This window comes from Helianthus annuus, chromosome 1 (assembly GCF_002127325.2).
Source record: "Helianthus annuus cultivar XRQ/B chromosome 1, HanXRQr2.0-SUNRISE, whole genome shotgun sequence".
Lineage (NCBI taxonomy): Eukaryota > Viridiplantae > Streptophyta > Magnoliopsida > Asterales > Asteraceae > Helianthus > Helianthus annuus.
Window position 1 is genome coordinate 92017948 of NC_035433.2, and position 20845 is coordinate 92038792.

Genomic DNA, 20845 nt, shown 5'->3' on the forward strand with positions numbered 1-20845 from the left:
CGGCTAAGTCATGTTCATGGAACATGAACTAGTGTATGTTAAAGTATGAAAGTGATTAGATGATGAACACTACTACATATAAACATGAACTTGTGTAAAAGTGATTTTTCTTGTAAAATGAAGTTCTAAACTAGTAGATCTAAAGATCTACAAGTGGTATTTTCGAAGAACCAAGTGTAAAACGAAATCATGTTTAGAAGCCGGATCTTTCTTGAAACAAAGGTGTTTTTGTGAACACACAAGTGTGTAGACACTTGTGTAACGAAAGGTTTTAACAAAGAAATAATTTCGTAAACCATGGACTAGAAGTTGTAAAGATGCGTTTTCTTTAAAAATAAGATTTTCAAGAAACCGACTTCATTTATAAAGGTAAAAATATCTACTAAAGATAATGGAAGGTTACTACACACTTTTACATAACCCACAAGTTCATGTGTTTGCGATTTACGTATATTTTTGACTAGTTGATGTTGGAGTATTGTTTGATGATAATGAGAAAATTGTTGATTGGATTTTTAAAAGAAAATGATACGCTTGTAAGCGTGGCCACCTCCAGTTACAGATGAAACTAAACTCTGGCGAAATTTTTACAGAAAATAACACTTGGAATATTTTCATGACAAGTGTCTATAAACATATTTTTAACTTGCTTTTCCAAATAGAATTTCGCCATGATTTTATTACAAAACTTCTAAGTGTCGGAGGTGGATTTTCACAAATAAAACTTGCTAAAATATATATTTAGAATATATATTTTTTTTCATAACAACACTTGTGACATTTTTATGATTATGTTGTGAACTACGTAAATATTATTTTTGGGGTAAAAATAATATTACGTAATATTAACGGCTCCAAAATAATACTAACGCCTTCACAATAAATATTTAAATTACACCGGTATTATTATTACCACCCGAACTTCAAACGCAACTTACGTATTTTCGGAAAAATATTATTGAACACGTATTTTGATAAAAGTATTATTTTGGAAAATTATATGGAATAAAATATAATATTTTTGGGAAGAATATCTATATTTTGGAAGTAAAGTATTTTAGACAAATGAAATAAAATATATTTTATTAAGTGAGACTTAATAATATATTTCGAAGTTATACGAATGCACTTGTATTAAAACCCCCATCCTTGGGAAGGAATATATTTACCAAATAATTACGAAGTGTACATACGAAATAGTTGTCTAACTATTTCCCAAAGACATTAAACCTTAAGTTAAGGCACGACCGTCTGTCTAATAGAAGTTAGTACGTGTAGGTCGTCGCACAGCAGGTTGACTGGGAGATTTCTAGTTAGATACGCACTACGGTGAGTTCATGTCCCCCTTTTCTCTTAACTGTTTTTCAGTTTTTTAAACTGCGGGGGTGAAATACATGTTACTATGATTACGAGTACTTTTACACATGGTATGATTAGCGTAAGGAGGGTTACTACTTAGATCATGTGAGTGAGTAGGCGGGAACTGAAGACCATTAATCCTCAGTGTAGGACCGAGGGACAGTAGCAGTAGATCTATCTGGGTGTAGCGAGCCCAGGCCCAGGCCCATCAGAACGGACCTCGGGGTGACTTGGTACCCGACGCAAAAATCTGCTAGGTTTGAGTCTTCCTACTGCACTTCACACATATCAATGGCCTTGCAAACCATTGGTGATCTCTTTATTTCCTTATTTGCTACATACCAGGGTTTTTATACTTACAAAGGTTTTACATACTCACTACACATGAACTCGCTCAACATTTTTGTTGATTTTTCCAACTTACATGTATTTCAGGGAACTAAGGATCTGGCACGGTATGCTACGTTTTCACGCTGCGTTAGAGTTATGGGATCATCCAAGTTTAGGGGTTGTGGCTTTTACCTGGACGAGTCACAGTTCTTAAACTGCGTCTGTTTTCTGTTTGTGGTTATGTCTTCTGAACAATGTTTTTATATTATTAGGTTGTAATTTCCGTTGCATGTGTCAACGCTCTAAGACAATGATGTGGTACTTTTATTCTAAAACTTAAATCAATGGATGATCTGCATGGTTTTACTTTCATATAGCTTTGTTGTGATTAAGCTATGGTATTAAGAAGTCACACCAAATAAATCCACGCTTCCGCAAAGCCAGGGTGTGACAGCTTGGTATCAGAGCATTGATCATAGCGAACTAGGATTCCTTCTCGAGTCTAGACTATGATCACTAGGGCTCTCACGAAAACATTTTTACATTTGCATACCACTTAAGTCCAGATCCATGTCACAAGACGTTTTTACAAACAAAAGTTGAGCACATTTTATTTGTTAGTTAAGGCTCAGTCTGGGAGGCTGAGGGAGTGGTCTAGTGGGACTAGGAGGCTCAGTCTGGGAGGCTGAGGGAGTTGACTAGTGGGACTAGGGAGTCAGTCTGGGAACCTGGGAGAATTGACTAGTGGGACTAGGGAGTCAGTCTGAGAGGCTGGGAGAATTGTCTAGTGGGACTAGGGAGTCAGTCTAGGAGGCTGGGAAGTTAATCTAGTGGGACTAGAAAGATCAGTTTGGGAGGCTGGGAGGCTAGTGGGACTAGGAGAACTATTTGATTGGTGACTAATATGTTTATCTGACTAAATGATTGATTATTTGTGCATATGTGTGTTTGTGTTACAGACGATAAGCCTTCATCCGGCACCGGAGAGTCGGACACCACAGACCCTATGCCCATAGTATCGGACGACATGGTGTCGTCAGAGCACGAGGTGTACACTCCGGACACCACCAGCACGGACGACGATGATTTCTAGCCATTTGCGCTGCCCGATGCCGTTGCTGAGCCCGCTGATGGCCCTATCGCTGGGGATTTACCGCTTGCGTTGATCCCTGCTCCTGTACCTCTTGTAGCTTATCCTGTTATCGACATGCCCCTTGACGTAGTCGCTGACGACGACGTCGACTTGTTTGACGAGGATCCACTAGAGGACGACTTTGAGGGTGAGGCCCACATAGCTGCTGGCGATCTCTTACTTCTCGCGGATGCTCCTGCAGAGGGGGCACCCATCCATTCACCTGTCCCAGACTCTTTCGAGTCTGTGGCATCTGCACCATCACTCGCGCAGGGAGTGCAGCACTACTCGCATGATACAGACCCTGATAGAGCATTGTCCGCTGCACCTGCCCCTGCCCCTAGTTTTGCTATCGATCATGACATTGATGATGATTTAGACCCCGTCTTCCCACCTAGTTTTGATCCAGACCAGGAGATTGAGTTTATTCACCTAGATCAGCCCATGGAGGACCCTGTTGACCCCGTTGATCCCATGTTCGCTGATCCCGCTGATTTCGAGATGGAGTTTGATGATCTGGAGCCTGCTGTGGCCCCTGAGCCGGCTGATGCTCCTGTCCTCGCATTAGAGCATGACCTTGATCATGCCGATGCGCCAGCTGTTGCTCCCTTGATTGACGATGTACCTTTCGATGATCATCCTATTTTGGCTCCACAGTTGGTGGATGATCATGTTGCTATTGATGCTCATATTGATGCCCCTCATGTTGCTGATATTCCTGCTGATCCTGTTGTTGCCCCTCTTCCTGATCCCGTACCTGTGCAGCCCGATCATGCACCCTTTGCGACCCATGTTGACCCTCGATATGCGCACACCCCAAATGGGTGGATAGACGATGATGATGACTACCCGCCTTTTGTGGTACCTGTTACACCTGCTACATCACCTGCTTCAGTTCCTATCGATGCACCCTTGTTTCCTTCACACGTCACTGATGCGCATCGCGCAGACCTGCCTATCACATTTCTCCAGGACATACCTCCACCACGTCCTGGAGAGGGGTCATCTCGTCAGCCTTTTGGCCATGCACCTTTCATGCCTGGAGGAGATCCGTTTGTACCACAGATCGCTCATCATACTGCTGTTCCCCCTATTGCACCGTTTGCGGTACCTTCCTTTGCTCCATCTAGTGAGCCTTTTCTTTGGACTTCGCCACCCATCATGCCGCCATCTAATCCTTATCATCCTTATCACATGGGTTACTCTACAGAGGATATTCTTAGATCTTTTATGATTCAGCAGGAGGAGCTGACTCGTCGCGTGCAGGAGCTTGAGAGAGCTCAGCGACCACCATGCCAGTGCCATGGCCAGACTTACCCTGCGATATCACATCCTCCTCCTCCGTTATCTCCCGATTCTGCTGCTCGTTTTTGGACTCAGGAGCAGCAGATAGCATATCTGCTGCGTTCTCATCGTGCCATGGAGGAGGATTGGCTTCACATGCGCCGATTGCTCTTTTCTCATTTTCCCCCTCCTCCACCGCCATCAGCTTAGGGCTATTTTGTACGACATAGGTGGACTTTTGTTGAGAAGACGGCGATTGCACAGATTGCACAGCTTTTGGGAGACTACATATTGATCCTGACTCTTGTTGTTATGTATATTGGATATTGTTGACACTGATTTGATATTTTGGACTGGGGTGATGTAGCCCTTAGTCGTTGATGTTGTATGATACAGTTATGTACTTGTACACCTTACATTATGGTCTTGATATATGATAGTGCAATCGCAATATTCTCATCGTATGTGATGTTTTGATTGATTATTTATGTTCTATAACATGAGATGTTATGTGGTTGAATTATTTATAACATGGGATGTTATGTGTTTGGTTTATTTATAACATGAGATGTTATGTATTAGTACTATTGTTATATACGTACGCATTACTTACTATGACCTGACCAACGTGAACACATCTTTTAGAAGATGCCACCAAGACGCCAAGCACGCATACCTACCAACGAGGCAGAACTTCAGCAAGTCATCGCTGCCGCCATTGTGCAGTACGCAGCCTCACAAGGAGGAACTAGCGGGAGTAATTCAAACAAAAATGGCAATAACCATCCGCCTCATGGTAATGTCCAGTCATTAAGGCATACCATGATACAATTGGATATCTCTAGCAAGTTTGCTAATGCCATTCATATATTGTAACGTATGTGCAGGGTGCACTTACAAGCAGTTTCTGGACTGCAAGCCTGTGAACTTTGACGGCACCAGAGGTGCTGTTGCTTTTGTCCGATGGGCCGAGAAGATGGAATCTGTTCTCCGAATGAGCAAGTGCACTCCAGACCAGCAAGTTACCTACATTTCCCGGCTATTCTTGGACGGAGCCCTGTCCTGGTGGAACTTACAAGTTCAAACTCTTGGTGAAGCCGCAGCTTACGCAATGACATGGAACGAGTTGAAAGAGCTCATGTGCAGAAAGTACTGTTCACGTGCGGAGATACAAAAGTTGGAAACTGAGTTTTGGCATTTGAAGATGGAAGGTCCGAAAATTGCGAAATATGTTCAGAGGTTTCACGACTTGTCTCATGTGGTACCTTATATGGTTACACCGGAATTCAAGCGAATCGAGCGCTTCATTTGGGGATTAGCTCCTCAAATCATAAGTATGGTGACCTCTTCAAAGCCGGCAACAATCACTGAGGCAATCGATCTGAGCGTGGCTCTTACTGAGGAGGCTATCCGCCTAAACAAGTTTTCTGATGTTGAGCAAAAGAAAAAGGAGACTCAAGTAGAGTCGTCCAGGGGTAACAAAAGAAAATTCTCGAATTTCAAACAAGGAACAAGCGGGGTTGTAAAGAAAGGAGAACCAAGCGCACCAGTCCAAGCTACAACTGGTACTAGAAAGAAAGGAAAGGGATATATGGGTACCCATCCCAAGTGTAACACCTGCCAGCGTCACCATTCTGGCCGGTGTGGGTCAAAAACATGTGAAGCATGTGGAAAGGTTGGTCACTCGAAGGATACTTGCTGGGCCACTGTTGGCCGGGGAGGCCAAGGAGGTTTTGGAAATGGAAGCAATAATCGTGGTGGTATTGGGAATCGCCCACAGGGGAACAATGGAGGAAATGGAAACCGAGGGAACAATGTGAATCAAGCTGGTACTGTGAATCGAAACCAAAACAACAATCAAGCTGGGAATGGAGGTGGAAACGAGCAAAGACCAAGTTGTTTCAACTGTGGTGACATTGGGCATTTTAAAAGGAACTGCCCAGAATTGAACCAAGCTCGGGGAAGAGTCTTTAATATCGAAGCAAGGGAAGGGCGCCAGGACCCCAATGTTGTCACTGGTACGTTCCCTATAAACCAACGCTTTGCATCCGTTTTATTTGATACTGGTGCCGATTATAGCTTCGTATCATTAGAATTTAAGAATATGCTTGGGTTAACCGCTAGTAAATTAGATATCCCGTACTCAATCGAATTGGCGAATGGAAAGTTGGTAGAAGCCTATGAAGTGGTCAGAGGTTGTATAATCGAATTGGGAGAGCGTGAATTTACTTTGTATCTACTACCAGTCCAGCTGGGAAGCTTCGACGTGGTAGTAGGGATGGATTGGTTATCAAGCAACAAGGCAGAAATTGTTTGTCACGAAAAGGTCGTTCGTATCCCAACCGAAGATGGTGAAACAATTGTGGTTCATGGGGAGATGCGAGATACGCCTTTAAGAATCATCAGCTGCCTGAAAGCCCGTAAGTGTTTACAGAAGGGATGTGCTGCCTTCCTGGCACACATCGTGGATAAGAAGGCTGATGAGCCAAAAATCGAAGACATCCCTGTCGTGAGGGAATATCCTGAAGTCTTTCCAGAGGACTTGCCAGGATTGCCACCCCAGAGGCATGTAGAGTTCCGTATTGACTTAGTTCCAGGCGCCGCGCCTGTGGCTAAGGCACCCTATAGACTTGCCCCGTCTGAGATGCAAGAGTTGTCGACACAACTCCAGGAGCTACTTGACAAAGGATTCATCCGACCAAGCTTCTTACCTTGGGGAGCTCCAGTTTTATTTGTCAAAAAGAAAGACGGTAATTTTCGTATGTGCATCGACTACCAGGAGTTGAATAAGTTGACCGTCAAGAATAGGTATCCCCTGCCAAGGATCGATGACTTATTCAATCAGCTCCAAGGTTCAAGCTTTTACTCTAAGATCGATCTTCGATCTGGATACCATCAGTTAAGGATACTAGAGGAGAGTATCCCGACGACAGCCTTCAAAACTCGTTATGGACACTACGAGTTCCTAGTTATGCCGTTTGGGTTGACAAACGCGCCTGTAGTTTTTATGGATTCGATGAACCAGAGTTTGCAAGCCGTAGTTGGATAAGTTCGTGATTGTGTTCATAGACGATATTTTGATTTACTCAAAGACGAAGGCTGAACACGAACAGCATCTAAGAGCTATTTTGGAGTTGCTGAAAAGGGAACAGTTGTACGCCAAATTCTCAAAGTGCGAGTTTTGGCTACGTGAAGTCCAATTCCTTGGACATGTAGTGAATGGGGATGGAATTCATGTGGACCCCACCAAGATTGAAGCGATCAAGGATTGGGAAACCCCAAAAACGCCAACCGAGATTCGTCAATTCTTAGGTTTGGCTGGCTATTATCGAAGATTCATCGAGAATTTTTCAAAAATCGCTCAACATTTTTGTTGATTTTTCCAACTTACATGTATTTCAGGGAACTAAGGATCTGGCACGGTATGCTACGTTTTCACGCTGCGTTAGAGTTATGGGATCATCCAAGTTTAGGGGTTGTGGCTTTTACCTGGACGAGTCACAGTTCTTAAACTGCGTCTGTTTTATGTTTGTGGTTATGTCTTCTGAACAATGTTTTTATATTATTAGGTTGTAATTTCCGTTGCATGTGTCAACGCTCTAAGACAATGATGTGGTACTTTTATTCTAAAACTTAAATCAATGGATGATCTGCATGGTTTTACTTTCATATAGCTTTGTTGTGATTAAGCTATGGTATTAAGAAGTCACGCCAAATAAATCCACTCTTCCGCAAAGCCATGGTGTGATAGCTTGATTGGGGAATCAAACAGGAAGAAGCGTTTCAGTTGTTAAAGGATAAGCTCTGCAATGCGCCAATCTTAGCACTACCAGAGGGTACAGAGGATTTCGGGGTATACTGTGACGCCTCACGCCAAGGATTGGGTTGCGTGTTGATGCAACGCCAGAAAGTTATAGCTTACGCATCGCGCCAACTGAAAGTGCATGAAAAGAACTATACCACGCATGACTTGGAACTCGGCGCAGTGATATTTGCGTTGAAGATCTGGAGACACTACTTATATGGTAGAAAATGTACAATCTTCACAGATCATAAAAGCCTGCAGCACATATTCGACTAGAAAGAGCTGAATATGAGACAAAGACGTTGGGTCGAGTTGCTGAACGATTACGACTGCGAGATAAAGTACCATCCAGGGAGGGCGAATGTGGTCGCCGATGCCCTAAGTCAAAAGGAGAGAATCAAGCCCATAAGGGTTAGGGCTTTGGAGATGATTATTCAGACATATCTTTCTCTGCGTATTCATGCCGCGCAGAAAGAAGCACTTAAGGAAAGAAACATTGAAGCAGAATATCTCTGTGGGATGGAGAAGTAGTTAATACCAAACGAGGAAGGAACGTTATGTTTTATGAAGAGGATTTGGGTTCCTCTGTTTGGTGGTTTGAGAAAGTTTATTTTTGATGAAGCTCACAAATCACGGTACTCTATCCATCCAGGAGCGGATAAGATGTACCAAGATCTTAAAGATTACTATTGATGGCCTAGAATGAAAGGCGATGTTGCTGTTTATGTGAGCAAATGTTTAACATGTGCCAAAGTAAAAGCTGAATACCAAAGCCTTCGGGACTTCTGCAACAACCCGAGATTCCCAAGTGGAAATGGGAACAGATTTCCATGGATTTTATAACAAAGTTGCCAAGAACGCCAAAAGGTCATGACACTATTTGGGTAATAGTGGACCGATTAACAAAATCTGCACACTTCTTACCCATCAGAGAGAAAGATAACACGAGCAAATTGGCCGAAATTTACATGAGAGAAATTGTTGCACGCCATGGAGTGCCTCTCTCGATCATCTCTGATAGGGACGGGGGGTTTGTGTCAATGATTTGGCAATCCTTCTAAGAAGCTTTTGGCTCGCAATGCATTTCACCCACAGACCGACGGACAAAGCGAACGAACGATACAAACGTTGGAAGATATGTTGAGAGCATGTGTTATGGATTTGGGTGGTAGCTGGGATAAGCATTTACCACTGGTCGAATTCTCATACAACAACAGCTACCACACCAGTATTGGTGCCGCGCCATTTGAAGCTCTATATGGTCTTAAGTGCAGATCGCTGCTTTGTTGGTCTGATGCAGGTGATAAACAATTGGTTGGTCCTGTTGTGGTCCAGGAAACCACAGATAAGATTGCACAGATCCGAGATCGCATCAAGGCGGCTCGTGATCGTCAAAAATGCTATGCGGATAGAAGAAGGAAACCTCTAGAATTTGAGGTAGGTGATATGGTATTGTTGAAGGTATCACCCTGGAAGGGTGTGGCACTCTTCGGAAAGCGTGGAAAGTTGAATCCGCGTTATATTGGTCCATTCAGAATTCTGGATAGAGTTGGGTTAGTAGCGTACAAACTGGACTTACCTGCCGAACTAAACGGTGTTCATGATACATTTCATGTATCAAATCTGAAAAAGAGTCCAACACAAGATACTGTTGTCATTCCCGCAGACGAGATTCATATTGACGACACGCTCCATTTTGTTGAAGAACACGTTGAGGTTACAGATTGGAAGATCAACAAAACCCGCCGGAGCAGTGTCAAACTCGTCAAGGTTCGTTGGAACGCAAGACATGGTCCTGAATACACCTGGGAGCGTGAGGACCGAATGAAAGAAAAGTACCCCCACTTATTTCCCAAGACCCCTGCAACTAGAAGTAGAACATAAAAATTTCGGGACAAAATTTTTCTAACGGGGGGAGAATGTGACAACCCTCACCAAACCAGGTATCCGTACGAATTAATTAATACTTAATTACTGCTTAATTACTGTGCTTACTTACAAATGTGGTTAAACTGCTACGTGATTTCTGAAATATACATAAACATGCACCATACATTATTAACTGTCACTCCATTTATTTGCACAGAACTTTAGTGACAAACTTGATGCACAAAAGCACAGTAGCACAATGAACGGATAACCCAGTAAACGTGCTGACATAGCCAGCACCAGGCAGACACTGCCTCTAAGGCCTGTATGAGCCGGGAATAGTTTACTACACTAATAGAGAGTGTAGGGAAGTGAGGATTGTAGAACTGCGTCACTAGGTGATATTTATAGTGACCGGATGTGCCAAAAATAAGTTTTAAACACAAAATTCTGCACATTAATATAAAATTCAGCATAGCATTTAAGCTAACTAGTAAAGTGGAAAAACATGGGAAAATAATACTAGACACTTTCCAAAGTGTCGGGAATTCTTTGTGTCACTAAAAATAATAATAAAGACACCTTAAATCTTTGTTAAGCACTTTAACGGATCAGTATCCAACCGAACAACCGGACTTTACCCGGAACATAAAAATATTGTCATTGACACTGTTTTTCTTTTTCTGAGCCAGTTAGGGTCCCCGAATACCCTAACACCCATTATAACTTACAACACACATAACACACTAATTAGACTTCTAACTAAACTAGACTCTCACTAACTAACTAGTTGAAATCGAACCGATTACCCCCCCCTGTAACCGATCGGTCACCACAAGGGTGACACATCTTGTCCTTGATTGATTATTTTAATCACTTGTTAAATATCTTGGCTACATATTATCTAGTGGATAATGAACATGGATGGATTATATAAGAAACCATAAGATCACTTCATTCACATAAACAACCACACTTCAAAAAAATTCATCTCTTCCTCTCCTTCTCTTGCATTCGGCCGAAACTATACACACACCCAACATCACTTTTCAATTTTGATCAAGGCAATCTATTATCATACAAAGGCGAAGGATCACGTATAAGGAAGCTCGGTGCTTACGGATTGCCAAGGACCTCACGACAACGCTATTAACCACCTATTTTTCGCCTAGTTTCTTCCCTAGCCTTGAGCTAGTTGTAAGTGCTTCTAATCACCCTCTTGATCTTGTCTAAAGTGGTTAATAAGAGATTTGTCGGATAAAAATCATGAACATATAAGATCAAAGTTTAAAGTCTTGAAAGTGTGATGGACATGGTGGTTAAAGAATAAATATTAGTGTACAACTTATGAAACTAGTTTTGTTATGATTATTTTTTTGTTGTTTGATGCTAGTAGTAGTTCGGATCGTCATCTAACCCGGCTAAGTCATGTTCATGGAACATGAACTAGTGTATGTTAAAGTATGAAAGTGATTAGATGATGAACACTACTACATATAAACATGAACTTGTGTAAAAGTGATTTTTCTTGTAAAATGAAGTTCTAAACTAGTAGATCTAAAGATCTACAAGTGGTATTTTCGAAGAACCAAGTGTAAAACGAAATCATGTTTAGAAGCCGGATCTTTCTTGAAACAAAGGTGTTTTTGTGAACACACAAGTGTGTAGACACTTGTGTAACAGAAGGTTTTAACAAAGAAATAATTTCGTAAACCATGGACTAGAAGTTGTAAAGATGCGTTTTCTTTAAAAATAAGATTTTCAAGAAACCGACTTCATTTATAAAGGTAAAAATATCTACTAAAGATAATGGAAGGTTACTACACATTTTTACATAACCCACAAGTTCATGTGTTTGCGATTTACGTATATTTCTGACTAGTTGATGTTGGAGTATTGTTTGATGATAATGAGAAAATTGTTGATTGGATTTTTAAAAGAAAATGATATGCTTGTAAGCGTGGCCACCTCCAGTTACAGGGGAAACTCTGGCGAAATTATTACAGAAAATAACACTTGGAATATATTCGTGACAAGTGTCTATAAACATATTTTTAACTTGCTTTTCCAAATAGAATTTCGCCAAGATTTTATTACAAAACTTCTAAGTGTCGGAGGTGGGATTTTCACAAATAAAACTAGCTAAAATATATATTTAGAAATAATATTACGTAATATTAACAGCTCCAAAATAATACTAACTTGTGAGATTTTTATGATTATGTTGTGAACTACCTAAATATTATTTTTGGGGTAAAAATAATATTACGTAATATTAACGGCTCCAAAATAATACTAACGCCTTCACAATAAATATTTAAATTACACCGGTATTATTATTACCACCCGAACTTCAAACGTAACTTACGTATTTTTGGAAAAATACTATTGAACGCGTATTTTGATAAAAGTATTAATTTGGAAAATTATATGGAATAAAATATAATATTTTTGGGAAGAATATCTATATTTTGGAAGTAAAGTATTTTAGACAAATCAAATAAAATATATTTTATTAAGTGAGACTTAATAATATATTTCGAAGTTATACGAACGCACTTGTATTAAAACCCCCATCCTTGGGAAGGAATATATTTACCAAATAATTACGAAGTGTACATACGAAATAGTTGTCTAACTATTTCCCAAAGACATTAAACCTTAAGCTAAGGCACGGCCGTCCATCTAATAGAAGTTAGTACGTGTAGGTCGTCCCACAGCAGGTTGACCGGGAGATTTCTAGTTAGAGACGCACTACGGTGAGTTCATGTCCCCCTTTCCTCTTAACTGTTTTTCAGTTTTTTAAACTGCGGGGTGAAATACATGTTACTATGATTACGAGTACTTTTACACATGGTATGATTAGCATAAGGAGGGTTACTACTTAGATCATGTGAGTGAGTAGGCAGGAACTGAAGACCATTAATCCTCAGTGTAGGACCTAGGGACAGTAGCGGTAGATCTATCTGGGTGTAGCGAGCCCAGCCCCAGGCCTATCAGAACGGACCTCGGGGTGACTTGGTACCCGACGCAAAAATCTGTTAGGTTTGAGTCTTCCTACTGCGCTTCACCCATATCAATGGCCTTGCAAACCATTGGTGATCTCTTTATTTCCTTATTTGCTACATACCAGGGTTTTTATACTTACAAAGGTTTTACATACTCACTACACATGAACTCGCTCAACATTTTTGTTGATTTTTCCAACTTACATGTATTTCAGGGAACTAAGGATCTGGCACGGTATGCTACGTTTTCACGCTGCGTTAGAGTTATGGGATCATCCAAGTTTAGGGGTTGTGGCTTTTACCTGGACGAGTCACAGTTCTTAAACTGCGTCTGTTTTATGTTTGTGGTTATGTCTTCTGAACAATGTTTTTATATTATTAGGCTGTAATTTTCGTTGCATGTGTCAACGCTCTAAGACAATGATGTGGTACTTTTATTCTAAAACTTAAATCAATGGATGATCTGCATGGTTTTACTTTCATAAAGCTTTGTTGTGATTAAGCTATGGTATTAAGAAGTCACACCAAATAAATCCACGCTTCCGCAAAGCCAGGGTGTGACAAAATTCCCCTAGTAAACCCTTTGAGCCTAAACCTTTTCATTTCTTAACCCAAAACAAACACTCTTTTTCCCACCAAACCCCTTTTTCATTTTAAACCCTTTATTTTAGTAACAATGCTCGGTTTTTCTTATGACTTCCTTATCAAAAAAAAAAAAGAGAGAGAGAGAGAGAGAGAAATGATGATGATAATGAAGCCAAAAGAAATAAACAAACAAGGTTATCAAAAAGAACTTTGTTTGAAAAATTGCTTCATTAAAATAAAAAGTCAAAAAAAATAAAATAAAAAGTCTTACGAAAACCGACGCTTTTTACGCCTGTCACCCTTTTCTACTAACCACCAACCCAACCACCTACCTTTAACCCAAGCCTAACCCTTCCCCAAAGTCCTCTTGATACTTACAAAGGTGTATAGTTAAAAAGGAGGAGGATTGATTGCTTGGCAAGCATATGGTAGAAATAAGTTCCATGCCGGTTTCGAGTGTTTCACAAAAATACATCTTCGGCCGAGTGTTGAGTGATCTCCCGTGAGGTATGTGAACATGTATATAAATGGAATTTTAAAGAGGCATGTTTTGCCCAAATAAGTAATTTCTCTTATGAAATGTTCAAAATAAATCATAACGAATATGATTGTAAATAGTATAAAAATAAATCCCAATAAAGATCTTGGATTCCCGACACTCAAGACAAGCCCAAAACCTTCTCTTCTACCCATTCCATTTGGGAGTGTAAGCCACATATTAAAGAGTTTTACTTGAGGAGAAGCAAAGATTTAAGTGTGGGGGTATTTGATGTGTGTAAAATGCAACATATAAATTACATCAAATGAGGCATAAAACTAACCCTTTTTAAGTACTAATGTTGGAAGAAGTGTGCTTTTGTCTTCCTTTTGTATTTTCAGGGTTAAAAGAGCTTAAATGAACAAAAGAAGCAAAAATGCAGCCAAATCCAACATAAATACAAAGAAAAGGAAGAAACGTGGCATGCCCGACTCCTCGACAGCATCTCCCAAAGCAAAAACAAGAAGAAAGCTGAGCATGGGGATGTGCCCAGCTGAACACGGGGCGTGCCCAGCTCAACACGGGGCGTGCCCAGCTCAACACGGGGCGTGTCCAGTGAACACGGGGGCGTGCCCAAGTGTCAGCAGAAAAGACAAAGTGGTAGAAGCTTCTACTGCCCACCACGGGGCCGTGCTCAGCGGACACGGAGGCGTGGTCAACTGTTGCAGACGCATTTAATGAAATTTCGAATTGCAATTAATGAAGAGAGAGAGAGTCGGATGGACACGGGGCTGTGCCCAGTGGGCACGGGGCCGTGCCCAGGCTTCTGTTCAGCCTATAAATAGGAGTGCTTGGAGCTCTTGCAACTCATCCCTTGGCACACCACCTCTCTCACACTTCACCCACCACCCACCACCATCACAACACCATCATCCACCACCATCATCCATTGTCCATCATAGAGTGTGTGAATCGTCTCGGGATCCAAGATTGATCGTAAGAGTTCTTGACAATCAAAGGCCATGTTTGGCTAAGTCTCTTACATCACTTGGTGAAGACAAGTGTTTAGTGTAATACTTTTTATTTTTAATCTTTTGCACCTTTTAATTGGTTTTATATTAATGACTTTAATTACTAGTTTCTTATGTTGAAGGTGATTCTTCCTTATCGTTTGTCTGTGGTGTCTTGGCATTATTTTACTATCTATATAAAATTAAAGATTTTCACCATTCATATCTCCACGGTCTATATGGAGGTATGTTGGCTACCTGGTCGGGGGTTAAGGGAACGGTTTGGTAAAGTCTTGCCATTGTTCAGTGTATAGATCCTGCAAAGGACCTGGGTCAAATTTTGTAGGACCTCCTTCAATACCCAACGGTATTGGATGACGGGGATCCAAACTCTTTGACCCCCTCATAAGTTAAACTACTATTAAAACTTTAACCCGACTACTTAGGACTGTATCGCTGCTGACTCAAACTACTTAGCCGAGGGTAACGTCGCCTTCAAAAGAGGGGCCTACCACATTATGCATTAATAACTTAATTAATTATCTTTCAATAATCCGACCCTTTACGATTGTATCATTGCTAACTCAAACTACTGGGTTGAGGGTAACGTCACCTTCAAAAGAGGGGGCCTACTACAATAACTAAGATAATCTCTTAAACAAGTGCAAAAGTGCGAAAATAATCAAAGGTTACACTACACACGAGTCGGATCCAAGTGATTCATCTTGTCTATCCGTTTTTACTTTTATTTTCTTTTTCAGCATTTTAGTTAGTTTTATTTTTCTAGTTTAAAAATATTTTTTCTAACATTTTGATTTGATTAGACGTTGAGGATAAACCGGTACTAAAAGCTCTTGTGTCCTTGGACGACCTCGGTATCTTACCAACACTATACTACGTCCACGATGGGTGCACTTGCCCATATGTGTGTTTAGTGTTAGTGAATATCGTGTTTATAAATTTAAAACTTGGCTAAAAAGTGAAAAAAGGGCTTAAAATATACACCTAATATATATACACACTGACACGCATCAAGTTTTCACAAACCATAGCATCCGCTATAAGGATTCAAAATCAATAACTCAAATGTGATAGTAACGTGAAAAAGGATCTGTCAACTTCCGTAAAACGAATGGTAAGGTTTAGTGTGTTAACATTCTTAAATTTCGAAGGTACACCGAATGAAATACAAGCGAATCTGGTGTATTATTGTCGTGATTCGTAGTTGCATCAGAAATGTTTAAATGACAAGTCAAACGAAAGTGTATGCAGTTTTGCGTGAAACGGTTGACCATGATTAGCACAAGCTACAAGTTTGTAATGACACCACGAGGTGTCGTAATGACATAATTCAAGTATAGTGGTGACTGAATAAATTCACAGTATTGGAAATCAAGTGATTATGTACCGAACAAGCCTGAAGGTTTGATTTACACAATGTCAAAGTGTTTTCAGTCGAATATGGAACATCAATGAGCCACTGTTTTTGGTTGAAGGTGGGAAAACAAATAGTACCGCAGGGTGTTCAATTTATTATGAAAGAATCGTTCGGAGGTACATTGGGATATGAAATGAGTCTATGTACCATTGTTTTGACACGTAACTGTGTTGAGATCGTTTTAATCGTGTTGAACGGAACGGATCTGGAGCAAGTCAATAAACAACTAAATCCGCATATATATAGGGTGTGTAACTTAAATTAGCGCAAGCTTCTATTCTGTGTAAGTATCACCGCGAGGTATCGAAATCAATCAAACGATTTAGTGGAGTCATAGATCAACCAAGTCTACCACGACTCGAAACGAAAGAATCTTTGCAAAATATTTGAATATGATACCCTCAATACATCATATGACGTCTTAAACTGAATATACGAAATGGATGAGTTCAAGCCATTGAACTTGGTTTTAGCGTAACCCGACAATAAACGTATGTATCAATAAAGGAATCTCGGCATGATTGCAAAGATAAACCATGAATGTAACTTGAAATGAAGGAAGGTTCAAGAGGGTGTGTTGGCTTGATAGCAAAAGAGCCAACAGTCACAATAATGTAGGTCATTCGAATTCACAAATCGGTAATTAAATTTAGCATCCTAACATATGAACTCAAATGAAGCGTTTGAAACGAAGTGAAGTCATACGCGTAGCAAATGGTGCATGCGTGACAAATAAGTTTCCAAGAAAAGGAATAATGAGTATCGGCTAAAATGAAGAAATGACCAGATATCAAAGCAAATATGTGTTCGCTCTTTGCGAAGAAATTTCACATGATGCAACTACCATTAAGGGGAGTAAAGATGCAAACGTCTACTCGCTAGAAGTAAAAGAAATTCAAGTACTTTCGGTTTGGTCAACGAAACTAGCATATGTGTTAGGTTAATGGTGTCTGCTTGAGTTAACGGACGTGGTTTCTAAGTAACGACCTTTGTGAATTTGGACCTGGCTCCCAATGGTCCGGAGTACAGGTTTCCTAGATTCTCAGAGTTTCGTATTCGGTGTATAATCATTCTGTGCATCGTGTAGGAAGCACCTTTCTTGTGTGCGTTTAAGAACAAGTTATTGTCCCACAACTTTCCCCCAGTATACTTTCTTCCTGAATTTACAGCTACTCGATCATCGATCAGTCGGGAAATACTGGTTGGATCCTTGCAGTTAGTCAAATAAGTAGTTTGCCAATCCTTAGCAAGAGTCGTTGGCTCTTGTTGGCTAGCTCGTCCAGCTCTTGGTAGTTTAATGTTCATTTGAGAGTCATCGTCCTTTCTCTTGACAAGCAGAACTGGGGTTACCCAAAACGGAAATTTTGATCTGTTATCTTCCTTCTCTATCTATTGCTGAAACTGCACTGCCAATCCTTGCATTCCCGAAGGTGTAAGTCGCTAGACTACATTAACTACAAATGCGGCGCCTGGAGCTCAAATCGATGCGAAATTCGACTCGTCGTTGAGGAGATGATTCTTGCAAGTCTTCAGGGAAGACTTCGGGTGTGACATCTGTGCCTCCACGGCCATCGAACAAATACCAAATCAATGAAATATCGTATTTCATACTTGGGATTTGTATAAATATGTGTATCATTTGCACATATCAATTCTCGTTCGATTTCGAGCTCTAAATCGCTTTCTGGAAAGTTATACGCGATCTGATGCGTAAACGTAATCAGTTTAACATGAAAAACACTCCGGAATAGTGAAATAGGCTTAACATACCTTAAATAACCTTTACATAACTTAGAAATAAGTTTTGGAAGGTTTGGTGTGTCGAAATCAAGTTTATTCGCTTACAGGGACTAAGTTCGACAAACTGCGAAAGTATGCCGATTCGTACTGTAACGAACATTCCGGAACTTGATCATAAGTTAAACATGCCCTAAATATCCTTTACATAGCTTAGAAATAGGCTTTGAGGTGTTTGGTGTGCTAAAATAAACTTATTGGTCATTCAGGGACTAAAAGCGTCAAAAAGTGCACAAGTTTGCATTTTCGCGCATACCTTACGTTCTGAATATATCTGGACAACCAAAAATTTATGTAATCACTAAAATATTTTATTTTAGTGATTGGCATGATAAAATTTCATCCGTCGCTTAATTTGGATCGTTTTTGCGTTCGTTACGACTTCCGTCGTAATTAACCGAACAACGCGATCGTACGACCAAACGAACCGACATCCGAGATGTTTTTGAGCATGTTTTGAGTTCCCAATACTTTAACTTCATTTTAGAGCCTTGAAATGAGGTTACGGGGCTTAAACGTGTAAAAAATGAGCCGAAATGCAAGTTTCTAAGCTGCAGGGACTGAAATTGTCAATCTACCAAAGTTGGCCAGGCGGCCCGCGTAAACCCAAGCCTTATTCTTACGCGGGGCGCGTGAGCTTATCAGACAGAAACATTGAATTTTGTCATTTAGCTCGTTTTTGACGGTTTTGATCAGTGGTTTTCAAAGCTAGGGGCTGGTTTGTGTGGGGAACAAGTCCCCCAATCAGTCCTTGACACTTGTATGGCTTGGATCATGCCCTCCTCTCCAAGAAACAATCCTAACGGTTTGCGAAAAACTATATATAGCCATGCTCACCTCTTGCATTCTTTGCTCATTCATTCTTCTCCTCTCTACCATCTGATTTGGAAGGCTCCCTCAAGTGTTTGGAGCTTTCTAATCTCATTGGGAACTTGGTTTTCTTGTAGAAAAGATAGCAAGGACCCATTGTGAGCATTCTTTCGTTCTTTTATTGCTTTCCTAGCTCGAAAGTCAAACTTAGCTTTGACCACGAGATGGTCAACGAGAAGTTCGTTTGAACTTCGCAACGTGAGCGTATCCACGTTGGTTATAGTCCTTAGTGACTATACCCACTGATTACCACGTTGACTAGGCGTAGTGACGAGTCGTAGTTTCGGTCAAAATGCGCATTTAAGCGTATTTTGCAACCAAACTACTCTTGGTATCAAACACTTTGTTTTGATATCAATACCTGTTTTCTAACTTAGTTAAGCATGTTTTAACATGCTTAGCTCGTCACTTTTAGTTTAGTGCTTGTTTAGAGTCGTAAGTCAAGCGGTCTAAACCACCGCTTAGACTGTCGAACTCGACCCGTTTGGTCGATCTTTAGGATCCGACCAAGCATGTTTAGTGACCATAGTTGCATAGGGAATAACCTTCCGAGGTTATACCTTATGGTCACCGAGTTTAAGTAGTTGTATGATAGGTAGATTATATGCCTTAGGTAAATTACCAAAATGCCCTTTTCATGCATAATTGGACTCTAAGCATATGTAACCTAACTTTTGTCACCTAAACTGATTATGTAACTTATTTAAACATGTTTAGGCATATAATACTTGTCATAGGACTAGTTAGACGTCTCGAACGCGCGTTTGCGCGCACGACGCGTTAACGTAGCTTAAGCTACCTTAATGGGTCATAACGGGTCGAAAGCACTTAGGTTAGGTTTCAATTTAGTATGAAGGCATTGTTAAACCATGTCATATGAGTTTCAATAACTCATTTGGTTTACAAGACCTCATCCTATCCGATCCTCCGACTTAGGTCCGGTTTATTTATATAGTTATTAGGTTGCCGATTGATTCCGTGCTCCCTCTAGCTTTGCTTGGTTGTTGTTCAAAGACCGCTAAGCATTCTCAGGCGAGTAGATAGTTCCCCTATTTTACTGTTTTCGATTGTTTTGGGGTGATCCATATGTGTTAAATGATTTCAATGTTTTAACGATGGTTTTTGAAAAACGATTAAAATGGTTTATATTAAATTAATAATGATTTTGATAAAGTGAACAAACTTATTGGTTGTAATTACATAACGAATAACATTCATTAATTTTGGCCAAACCGACCAGTATTAGGTTATGGTACCATAGGATCTGACAAATCCCGTTATCAGACTGCACCCATTGTTATGTGTGGGTTAGGTGGGTAGTGACCGAATCTGTGATTGTTAATTTACCCTTTGGTGGTTTATTAATGGGAAAGGTGAGGTAATCGAGTCACGAAGGTTTGAATGTTATTAGCGAGACGACCAAAAGTAGTTTCCCTATTAAAACGAGTTAAACGATTTTGGGATAAGTTACACGATTTGAAACGACTTAAACGAGATAAACGATTTGGTTAAACGATTGGTTTGGGGATGTGATTAGATAATGGGACAGATGTAGCATGATAAAAGCATGGTAGATACGCCGCTGGTACATCTTATATATAAATGCTCTTATCATATTATATTTTGAGTCATTATTTAGTTCACTGGGGGAAACAATTTTAAAACGATGTCACACAACGAGGTTTTTGAAATGATATAAACCATACGAGTTTTGTTAACGAGTTTTTACGAGATTTTTACAAATTGATTTAACTAAATGTTTTGGGTTAAGAATCATGGCTACGAGATTTTATAACAAATTACAACCAATTTGATTTGAGTTGGTTATTTATGTTGTAATACACTTTTCAAAACAAGGTATGTGTTTTGACTCTTGGAGT